We start from the raw sequence: 10,291 nt of genomic DNA, 5'->3' as shown, positions 1-10,291 counted from the left end.
GGGCATGGTAGTCTGCGATGGTGTTGCCTGCTACCACCGAGTGAGCCGGGACCCACACGAGCTGTATGGCTCTTCCCAGAGGCTTGCATTTGGATAGAATGGCTCTGGCCGCAGACTAGATTACCCCTCTGCGGAAGCTTCTGTAGGCTGTCTTAGTCTGTGACCACGGTGTCCACGCTCGGCTGTGCGAGTGCGAGGGCCAGGGCCGCCTCTTCGGCAACTGCGGCGTCTGCTGTGTTTATGGACGCGCTGACGATCAGCTTGTCTTTTGACGTGACCACCACCGCTGCACGGTCACTGTTTTCGGAGCGAGGAGTCCGCGTAGAGGACCCTAGGGTTCTCTTCCAGCTTCCGGGCAATGGCTTTGGCCCACGCGGTGCGCCTTTCGTCGTCTTTGCCCGACGTCATGTTCAGGGCAAGGGGTTTGGTCTGAATGGTCGTCTTCCAGTCTTCTGGAAGGGCTTCCTTGAGGGGTACTGGCACAATCTGTCATCCTGTCTTGCGTAGTACAGCTCATCTGTGTTTCATGTGACTGAGCCGGATTCTTTGATTAGAGAGGTGGGCTTCAATGAGCTCCTCCACCGTCTTGTGGGCGCCCATGTCTAGCAGTCTATGCGTGGACGGCTATATCGGTATGCCCAGTGCTTGCTTCATTGCCTTACGAAGCATCGTTTTTAGGGTGTCCCTATTTGCCTTCATCAGCTGGAGATAAGGGGCGGAGTAAGTAACCCTGGACACGACGAACGCGCGTATCAGGCGCATGGCATCGTCCTCTTTGAGACCTGACCTCGGTTTCTGTTAGATACCCTCCTAATTATACTGAGTGTCTGTTCGGTTGTAGTCTAGACCTTTGTGCCGGTGGCGTGTGCCTTCCCGTCGGTCTGAAGTAGTAGCCCGAGGATCCTAATCTGCTGTGTTGGATTAATAGCCGTTCCATCGATGGTGACAATGACGCTCGGCGGTAGCTCTTTCTTGGATTTTCTCGGTTGGATCATAAGCAGCTCAGATGTCTGGGGAGCGCAGCTCAGTTCGCCTGACTTTGTGCACTCGTGCACGGTCGTTGCCGCCTTCTGCATGGCTACCTCCATCCAGGCATCAGACCCGGTTTGAGCCGTCCACACCGTAATATGGTCGGCGTAGAAAGCGTGGTCCACGCCTTCGATTTGCTTGAGGGTAGGGACAGGAGGGCCAGATTGAAGAGCAGGGGCGACAAGACCGACCCCTGTGAGGTGCCCCTAACCGCGAGCTCGACAGGGTCTGACTTCTCCTCTCTATTGTGATGATGGCTGTTCGGTTTTACCAGAAATCTTAGATGTTGCCGAATGTCTTTCGGCCACAACTGGTCATATTCAGATTCTGCAACACGCTCGCGTGGGACACATTTTAAAACGCTCCCTTCAGGTCAAGGGCGATTATCTCGCGCGGCGCGTGCCTCGCTGCCGGCTTGACGACCAGTTCGTGGAGTTGGATCATCCCGTCTTGGGGGCTGAGATGTTCCCTGAAGCCATACCTCGTCTTCGGCATCTGATTCGTTTCTTCGAGGTGCTTCGCAGGCGGCGAAGGACCATGCGTTCTATCACCTTCTCCAAGAAGGACGTCGGTGAGATGGGCCGCATGTTGTCTATCGTGAGGGCCTTGCCGGGCTTTGGAATGAACCAGACCTCGGCATCCTTCCATTCCTTCGGCAACCACGAGCTCTCCCAGGCTTCTTTTATGTGCCCTAGGAGGCCACAGGCCGCTTTACGCTCATGTTACAGAGTAGTGTGTATGTTATGGCATCAATGCAGGGTGCACTGCTCGTGTTACTTTCATCTATCGCTGTCCACAGTTCCGTCACGGAAAACGGCCGGTCCATCTCTTCGTTGTTGGGTCCTTCGTACCTCCCGGGCACCGGATACTGCCCCTTCTCTCTCTTTAGGTACTTCGCCTTCAGGTCTTCCAGAAGCCTGCGGCCGTCTCGCTTGTGCATGTTCAATACATTAGTAAGGTTGCGATTGGTCGCAATTTTGCTCCTCAGCGGATCGATCAGATGCCTCAAGAGACACCACGTCTTCCACATCGAGAGCGCGCCCTGAAGGCCGTCGCAAGTCTTCAGCCAATTCTCCCTGCATAGTTTAGCCGTGTACTGGTTGATCTGTTTGTTCAAGGCTGCTATGCGCTTGGCCAGCTTTCTGTTGTGCCTCTGACGTTTTCATCGCCGCGTTAACGAGTGCCGGGCCGCCCACATGTTGGTCAGTCTGGCGTCCACGTATGGTGTCTGCGACGTCGTTGCCATTTCTTGGGTAAATTTTTGGAGGGTCGTCTTCTGGTCCCTCGACCATTCGGAGTAGGTTTGTTGCGTTTCAACTTGTCCTGATTCTTGCTCAGATGCCTCTTCTTGTTCCTGGGGGAACCTTCTCATCTTGTCCCAATCCGTGATTTGCGCTGTCCCCAACACAGCCCGATATCGAGAACCTCGGATCGTGTTACCGATCACGCTGTGGTCAGACCCCAGGTCCACTTCTTCGCTTTTCCAGGAGACGTCTAGCGTGTCCAATAACCACGAAAGGTCTGATGTGGTGTCCTCACGGCACTGTTGTCTCCTCTGGCAGTTACGTCCGGCTCGTTCAGGAGGGCACTCTCGTGATCCTCCATTGCTTTGGCTAATGCTTTTCCTGTTTCTGACTGGAACTTGTAGCCCCACGTTGTGTGAGGGGCGTTAAAGTCGCCGAGGATAAGTAGCGGCCTGCTCCCCGCCAACTCTTTCGCCTGGCTCACGATGCTCACGATGCAAAATCGTACTGCCGTTGTGACGGCTGACAGTACGCGCTCATTACAAATAAATTGCCCGCGCTGCCAAATTCTCTTGCATGAATTTCGACCAGCGTGTGCTCGCACCCGCCCTGCGCCGTAGCATGTGGAGTTGCCGCCACGTTGCTGCGAACGAGCACCGCCGTTCCGTTCTCCGTGGGGTCCGTGTAAGTGACGTACCCCGGAAGTCTTGGTTTCCCGTTTGTCTCCTGTAGAGCAATTACATCGGGCATCTTGCCTTGCCCGTCAGTGTGTAACAAATAGTTCCGCTTCTTTGTTCCGAATTCAACGGCACTTTCATTGGTAAATTATGGTCATGTCCCCCCCGGTCTTGTGCTTCTTACTGGGCATCTGCATCATTCTTTTCGGGCGTCTCAAGTCGACTGCGCCTTTTCGCGATCGCGTTTTTTATTTATTTCGGCCCGCTCCTTTTTCAGGGACGCGAAGCGGTTCCTCACCGATGTTGAGGCTACTTTAAGCCCTTGACATTTGTGCTTCACCGATGGCGTCTGAGGCTGACTCTCGACAGCTTTAAGTCAGTCGTCTTCTCCGCTTAACCTTTCGTTAATTTTTGTAAAATTGCGGCCAAAATAGCCATCAGCTCTCCTTCTCGCGGAATCTGTGTCGTTACCGTGGTCGCGGTCTCTGCGTTCGCCGCTTCCTCTCCGTTTGCGGAGCTCTCTTAGGCGTCCATCGCCTCATGATTAATTTGCTGCACGTTGCGTGGCCTCAGCATCTCCCGCTGTCCGCCTTTGGCGGGGCGAGGGGGCGCCCCTCCGCGGCACCCTGCTCAAGCCTGTGGCGTTGCTTGCACCGTGTTGTCTTGGGGTCCTGAATTTGCCAAGCTCCCGTTACTCTCTAGCGTTTCGATCTTATTCATAAGCGCCTGTATTTGGGCATTCTGCTCCTAGATCTGAGCGTTTTTGGCGCTCTATGATCCTTTTCAGCTCTATAACTTCGCTACTGTCCTTTTGAGGATTCGCTTGTGCGTAATGGGTTGGGAGGAGGTGAGGGGTGGGAACTCGGCGTCGCTGGTTAGATCAACGGGAGACCTGTTGGTCCGGCCAACCTTTTTCTCGGCGATCCCTCGGTGTCCGTTGACTTTGGCGGCTGTTGTTGACAGCCACTGTTGTTGCTGTTGCGGCCCCTTGTTTGGAGGCGCAACAGCGGGGTCCGCCTGCCGGACCTCTCTTGTCTCGGTTCCTTCTCCCGGCGTCTTCTTCCTCTGCTCAGCGCCGTTCCCAGCGCCGCCGCCGGACAGCGTAGGTTGTCTTGAAGCGGGCTTTGTAGGCCTTATCCGCGGTCAGGTGTTTGCCTCTGCACAGGCCACACTTCGGGACACATTCGTGATCTTCGGCGGGGTTGGAGATTCCGCACCCTCGGCAGATCGTGTTCGAAGGATCCGGGCACACGTCCATTCTGTGGCCCACTCTTCCGCACGCATAGCATACATCGATTTGTTTTCTATGACGTGCACGCCGTGAGCAGGTTGCCGTATCTCACATATTTGGGTACTTTATGCCCTTCGAAAGCAATGGCGACTGATCGTGTATTACAGACCCGGTTTGCCTGTAGGGCCTTTGGGTTATGCTTGTGTATATCCTCCTGAATGCTCCTGAATATCCTGGGTCGTATCCTCGAACGGGATGCCCCTTATTACGCCCTTCACTGTGCCGTGGGGGGGGCCGTTTCGTAGGTGCTTACTTCGTGTGCCGTGCCGCTTATGTCGATCCTTCCAACTGCAGTGTATAGGTCGGCGTTCTCTCTGTTGGAGGTGATCACCACCACGATATTGTGCTGGAGGTTGGGACACACGACGTCTTCACCTGCTTCATTGCCGGGAATCTGTGCCGTTACCACAATTGCACGACTTAGTTCAACGCAGGTCACGTCGCTCACGTGGAGTCGCCTCGTGGTTTTAATACAATCTTTATGTCACCGCGCTACAAGTCTGGCATGCATGCGTCCTTCCACAATTTTTCCTTGTTTATACATTTCTCCCTTGAGTGACGTGTACCGCTTCCAGTTGCGTCTCCGCCGAGGTTAGTGCGACGGCTGTTGACATCTGCACCCATGGCCTTGGAGCCATCTTGATTCGTTTGAAGTACGAGATTTAGGCCTAGCTTGCCCATGCCTTTGTGCCTGACCCTCTCGCCGGCAGTTTTCCAGCCTTAAGATCTTGTGCACTGGTCCGGCGTAATTTCGATGCCGTCCACCTCTACTCGCATAGCGGTAGTTATCCAGGGAACTCCTGACGAACATATTAAAAGAAGAAGGTATCGGTTATGAGATAATAGAGTTTCTACAGGAAATATACCGGGATAACAAAGTAGAAATCACGTGGGAAGGGATAAGAAGTACGGAGGATGTCAAAGCATGCAAAGGAATAAGACAAGGCTGTCCTCTCTCGCCGCTTCTGTTCATGCTTTATATGATAAACCTGGCACGGATGATACAAGAGAGTAACCTAGGTTTTCACCTGTTATATAGATTAGGTGGAAAGGCGGTAGAGCAGCGCCTCCCCGGTTTGATGTATGCAGACGATATTGTGCTGCTAGCTGAGAGTCTGGAAAAATTGCGGAGACGGAAGGGACGCTCCAGGCTTCAGTTTTAGCGCAGTTAAGCCGGGTCTGATGATTTTCAACGGCTCGACTGATCAGGGTCTCAAAATGCAAGGTCATGAAATACCTAAAGTAGCAGAAACGAAGGATTGGCATAAACTGGAAAGCATGAGCAATCACTTAAGGCCAAAGGGTGAAGAAATGCCGCGATAATGAAGCATAAGGCGTTGTGAGGATACAATAGGTATGAGGTTATGAGGGGTATTTGGAAAGAAATTATGGTGCCCGGACTTACTTTCGGAAATGCGGTTTTGTGCCTAAAATCAGAGGTACAGTCGACATTAGAAATATATTACAGATCCATTGGACGATTACCACTAGGTGCCCATGTCAAAACTACAAATGAGGCGGTACAGGGAGATATGGGCTGGGCATCTTTCGAAGTAAGGGAAGCTCAGAGTAAAATATTATATGAGGAACGCCTGAAGAAATTGGACTCTAAGAGATGGGCAGCTAAAGTATTTAAATACCTGCACTTAAAATGTTTTGACTCACAATGGAGGAAAAGAACTAGGAAACTAACTAGTAAGTATGCTAGTCACAAGGACGGAGAAATAAAGAGCATTAAGCAACATGTGAAAAACACAGAAGGTAAAAATTGGATAAATTCGATGGAAAAGAAACAGAGTGTGGAATTATACCGAAAGTGGAAAATGCAGATCAGGAAGGAAGATTTCTTTGATAACCCCAGAGGCAGTGCCCTACGTTTTGAAGCTAGATCAGGGTGCCTTAGAACACGCAGCTACAATAAGAAACTTAACAATGGAGAGGCCGCATGTGCTATATGTGGTAACTCGAGTGAAACAATTGACCATATTATACTCGAATGTAATGGTATTCATCCGGAAGTTGATGCAGGCGCAATCACTGTTCCTGAAGCTCTGGGGTTTAGAGATACCAGTGGCCGGGTGAATAAACCGGCGGTGAAAACTAGCAAAAAAACGACTGGAAGATTGGTGGCTTAAAAGCAGAGAAGTGACATAACGTTAGTAAATTAGAAACAAAAATTAAAAAATAGAATGATGGTTTAGTTACCCATATAAATCAATAATTAAGATATAGGGAGAAAAATGAGCCTGATAGCTACTGCTACCACCCCGTTTCAAAGGGGACGCTCCTATATTCCATCCATCCATCTATCCATCCATGCCGTCGGCGGTCCCGGCGTCTCCGTCGCGTTGTTTTGCTACATTTACACCGTGGCATTTGTGAATCGTTTTGCTCATATTTACGCTGTTATTTGTTTTACTTTTTTACTTGAGGTCATAGAAATGTTTGTTGCACATATTTCACAGCTACGCCAGCTATGCAGCAGAATCTGCGAGAGCGCGTCGCTCGAGAACAGGGAGCTTGTGAAAGCCGGTGTCTCGCATTCGTATCTTTCATTGCGCAGCCTCAGAAAGCTGTTCACTACTATGACAATGCTAAATGTAACGCATCAGTGAATGGAGAAAGCTCGCTTCATGCCTCAATGTCAGAGAAGCTACATTTTGAGCCCGTACGAGGTGTAGTTTTTGTGTCTGACTCTCTTGCCGGCAGTTTTCCAGCCTTGCGATCTTGTGCATTGATCCGGCGTAATATCGATGCCGTCCACCTCTACTCGCATAGCGGTAGTTATCTTAGATCAATGATCACTTGCGTAGTCACCTATGCTTCGATGTTCCGTTGGCGGCTTCATGAGAGGCTTGGGCTGGGCCTACCGCTCCTCCGGCCAAAGCCGGAGTCGACGTTAGGCCCAGCTGCGGGCGCTCCTCTCCTCACACAAAGGTCCTTTAAATTCGGAAGAAGCGGTCCCCTGCCTTGCAATTTGCGTGCCCGGTAAAAAGAAGATAAAGAAAAAGAAGAGGGAAAAGGAGAAAAAAAGAAGGCGAAGGATAACAAGGAAAAAAAGTAGAAAAGGAAGAAGGAAAAAAAAGAAGAAGAATGAGAAACATAGGATGCAAAAAAAAACGAAAAAAGAAGAAAAGAGGAAAAAGACGAATAAGAAAAAATAAAAGAAGAAGACGACACATAACTCGGTAATTGGTAGAGGCGAACGAAACAGCGAATTGGTAGTACAAAAGGTTCGTTTAAACGTTGTGATGGCGGTGTTCCTCAGAGTTCGACGTCGAGACGATGTCAAACCACTAGAAGTCTTCTACACACGAATGAGAATGGTCAACGACCAAGGAAAAGGGGTGCTCATATGTGAAATCATTCCCCAATGACATAAATAAAGCACAGAGTAAACCACTATTCGCAAAAACAACGTCTTATCTTTGAAGCCGAACCTAAGCGCAGCAATGCAGATTGCTTTTGCGTAACTTTAAGTTTAACCACAAGCTAAATCAGAGGTAATATTTTATGCTCATTTTAGTCCATCTGCGCTGAAGTAGTTCTCCAGGATGCGTCGGCAGAACTCGCCGCACGATAATAGGCCCTCTTTTTGGTTTTCATACTATAGTGCCTAGAATATACTGGCTAGTGTGCCGAAGGCATGCGCTCGCGTGGTCGCCGCGATGATGCCTTCTCTCAGGCGCCGCACGGCGGCGCTCTAAGTAGCTAAGTTCCACATCCGGCTAGTCGATCCTTCGTAACTGTACCGACTTCACGCGCGCTACTCTTTCTGTAGCCTGTCTTCGTCCCCGCTGTCAAAGCATTTATTCTGAAATATTGGTGGAAGACAAACATACCGACCAGGCAGTGCGTAGACAGTACTCGTTATGGCAAAGGCGTGCAAGAGAGCGAAGAAAGCAGAGCGGTGTCAGCGTGCGTTGGCAGAGATTCATAAAGAATCGGCGCCGCCGATGGAGTTTTAAGCGATAGCTATAGTGATTGATGAGTGTTTCGTGAGTGATAGGCGTTGACAAGTTAATGAAATCGTTGTAGTGATTTAATCATTTGATGAGATAAAGAAATGAAAAAATCGGAGAAAAAGGGTGTTCAAAGGTGTAAAAATCCTCAGAATAAAAAATTGCAATGCTTGATGCTTAAAAAAATTGGAGTGTAGCTTATCACTAACCTTATTAAAATACCTGATGATGATGAAAACATTTATTGACATTGGCTTAGATTGAAGGGAGGCTGGCCGGGTCCCTAGTCCGGGACACCGTTGGTAAAAGCCGCTGCTCGTGCTCTTTCGACGCGGGCTCGTTGTTCCTCGAGGTCCGAGTTGGACAGGGCCGCCTGCCAGCCTTCCCACGTTGGCTGATTTATTATGTCAATACTGGTATTGTGTTGACAAGCCCATACCCTACGGTGTAAGTTTGCCTTCTGGCCACAAATTTGCACTGCGACGAAAAGGATTCGGACACAATGGCGTGAAATGTTGCTGGATTATTAAATGACATAGTTTGTAATCTTCGAAAGGGACACTCTTCTGATTTACTAAGACCCTTAGCGGGCTTCGGGAATGTCTTTTTTTCAAGGCGCAAATGCTGTAATATCTCTGAATATGTTGCTAACGGAGAGGGGGAGCCTAAATCAGCAAGGGAGGCCGTAGAAGGATTCCGGGGAAGAAAAGCTCGGGCCGAAGCGTGCGCGCGCTTGTTTCCTTCAACTCCCTTGTGACCTGTCACCCATATTAGCTCCTTCTGTGGAGCTGAACTCCTACATTGACTCGAAAGTTTGCAGGATAGAGGCATGATTCTGCCACGCATGTAGTTTTAGGAGCTGCCTGGGAATCTGTAACAATGCATTTCGATGCGGAGTGCGTTGCGGCTGGCGCTATCGCCACTTATTCCATAGCCTGCGTATGCCCGTTACGAACTGAATGCCCGTCCACGACCTGCATTTGGTCCACCACTGATATTGTTGATATCCCCGCTACAGGACCCGCAGCGTCCACGAAGAAGGCTCCTTCTTCTCTTGAATAAGATTCGTTCATCTTCTTACTCCTCGCCACTCATCTAGCATATGATGCTCCGGGTGCATGTTTTTGGGAATTGGAAGCGTAAGTAATTTGCTCTTCCACTTTTGAGGTATATCTTGTCTCCCAGCCACTTGTGGAAAGCAAACAAACGTTCAATGTTTCTAAGACCCTGCGACCAGTCTTGATTGTGGCCAGTCGCATTACCTGGCTTGTAAGATGGGCGCTAATCAGCTCATCAGCCATATAGTGCATCCCCAGTAGTAGCAGACGCTGCTTAGATGCTTTCATGGGTAACCCAAGCGCCTTCCTATAAGTAGTTCGAATGATAACGTCCAGTTGGTTTAGATAGGGTTTTCTCATACGAAGGTACGGGGCCACGTACACTATCCTGCAGAAAATACCTAGCAAAAAGGAAACATGCGTTAGTGTCAAACTGCAACATTCAGTGATGATAAGTATACCTGTATAAAAACGCAAACGATTAAAGAAATAAAAAATTCAAATAGCATCCACATGTGTTAAACTCTATCGCGTCATGTCCTTAACGGCGGTGCTTTTTTATTGTTTTCTTTTGCTCTGCATCCCTGCAAGTGATTTCAGCTGGGTGGGTCCGTGAATCCGCAACAATAATTATATATCTCGCGCCACAAAAGAACGAAACGTTTAACGCGTACTGCCAACTATAGCTGCGAAATTCTGATTGCTTATATTTTGTTCATTATGGCAGTTTGTAAATCGAGATGAGGGCCGTGTAGAGATCGCGATGGTCATTCGAACTTAATCTAGGTATAGAACGTTTAAAGGCACGGGTAGATGGCAGTGGGAGTTGTGGCTATGCGACGCCTTTAATAGAAAATAATAGCAAGGTCCAGTGATAAGTCTAAACCCCCAATTTCATAGTTAACTCGCTTTTCGTATCCGTACGCGGACCCCATACTTCCTGATAAGCGATGTGGACCATGTTCAGTTTATTCGTGCCTACTGTTGGTATGAATGTTTATAGCTAATCAAGTTCGTAAAATATGGCTGG

At 49.5% G+C, this 10,291-nt stretch overlaps 1 pseudogene; it reads right to left on the bottom strand.

Moving 5' to 3' along the window:
* Positions 1 to 842: 842 nt before the first annotated feature.
* Positions 843 to 5,024, bottom strand: LOC146177150 (uncharacterized; annotated as a pseudogene).
* Between the last annotated feature and the right edge of the window lie 5,267 nt (positions 5,025 to 10,291).

This window comes from Amblyomma maculatum, chromosome 10 (assembly GCF_055883805.1).
Source record: "Amblyomma maculatum isolate TAMU_Amacu chromosome 10, ASM5588380v1, whole genome shotgun sequence".
Lineage (NCBI taxonomy): Eukaryota > Metazoa > Arthropoda > Arachnida > Ixodida > Ixodidae > Amblyomma > Amblyomma maculatum.
Note: the sequence above shows the minus strand (reverse complement) of the source record. Positions and strands in the feature narration are given on the sequence as shown.